This window comes from Aplysia californica, unplaced genomic scaffold (genome assembly GCF_000002075.1).
Source record: "Aplysia californica isolate F4 #8 unplaced genomic scaffold, AplCal3.0 scaffold01086, whole genome shotgun sequence".
In the NCBI taxonomy this organism is placed as follows: Eukaryota; Metazoa; Mollusca; class Gastropoda; order Aplysiida; family Aplysiidae; genus Aplysia; species Aplysia californica.
In genome coordinates, this window is record NW_004798356.1 from 64,323 (window position 1) to 65,577 (window position 1,255).

The window sequence follows — 1,255 nt, forward strand, 5'->3', positions numbered from 1 at the left end:
CTCTCTCTCTCTCTCTCGCACTACCTCCCTGTTCTTTTGGTTTTCATTTCTCTCACTCAACTGCTAATTTGTCTTTCCCTTTTTCCCCACATCATTTTGTTTCTCCAAGGTAAGGTTTTCGTCTTTTTATTTAAACGAGGAGGGGGGGAAAAAAACAAAATGTTTCCTCAGCCACAGAAACCAGGTATATTTTATGTGTGCCAACACACTCACAGCAGACTGAATACACACACACACACTTGCGTAACAGACAGTTGCCCGAGTGCCTGCTGTGGATTTGAGTTGGAATGTAAGCAAGTGCACTGGGATCTGAACGAGTTTGAAAATAAAATGAAAAATGAGAAATACAACATACCACTGAAAGTCCACAGCCAGGCATCAGCCTGCAAGCGCACACGCACAGGCACACACACACAGACACATACACACACACACACACACAAACACGCGCAAATGCACATAAGCACACAAAAACTACAACAACAACAACACACACAAACAAGTGCTGACAAATGTATAATATATAAACATAATCATGCTAGACCATGAAACAGACACAGAGATGGACAGATGGGAGCGACAGACAGACCAACAGATAAACAGACAGGAAGACATTTTAAAGTAATATCACCAAACCAAAATGTAATCAATAAGGGTAGAATATCATGAAAGTATCAAATATACTCTTGCATCTATTGCAATATCCACAGAAAGAGATCAAACGAATCAGTGAAGGAAACAAAAAAGTTCAAATCATGTAACATGTGTAAACCAGTAATCATGTTTGTCTACAATTTTACACTAACACCAGTGGCGTGGCTCTCCAAGCGCAAATGGCACCATGGCGCCACCCTTTGAAATGGAGAAAGGATTTTCAAAAAAGTGAATACGATGTTCCAAAACTTAACAAAATATCACAATATTTTTTTCAAACCATTCTCTTATTCCTAAGTACTCCAGTCTTTAGTTAAGGTGTCTATAATTAGGCTAGTGAGAGGAGGGCGGGTAAGCCTCCCGTTGCCGGTCGCAAGGGTCTCCCCGAGTCTTTCGTTCCCTACGTCTGACTTCACCGAGGGCACCAAACCCAGATCGGCCCAACCTGAACCAGTGTCTCTGCCTGAACCCATCTGGGTGTTCATTGTTTAGGTGTGACGTCTGGTCAAAATAATTCAAAATGATCTGTAAACTATTTGATTCAATCAGTTGAAAACAGGGTTTTCTTTTCAAGAATAGCAAAAAAGTTTCTTTAATACCC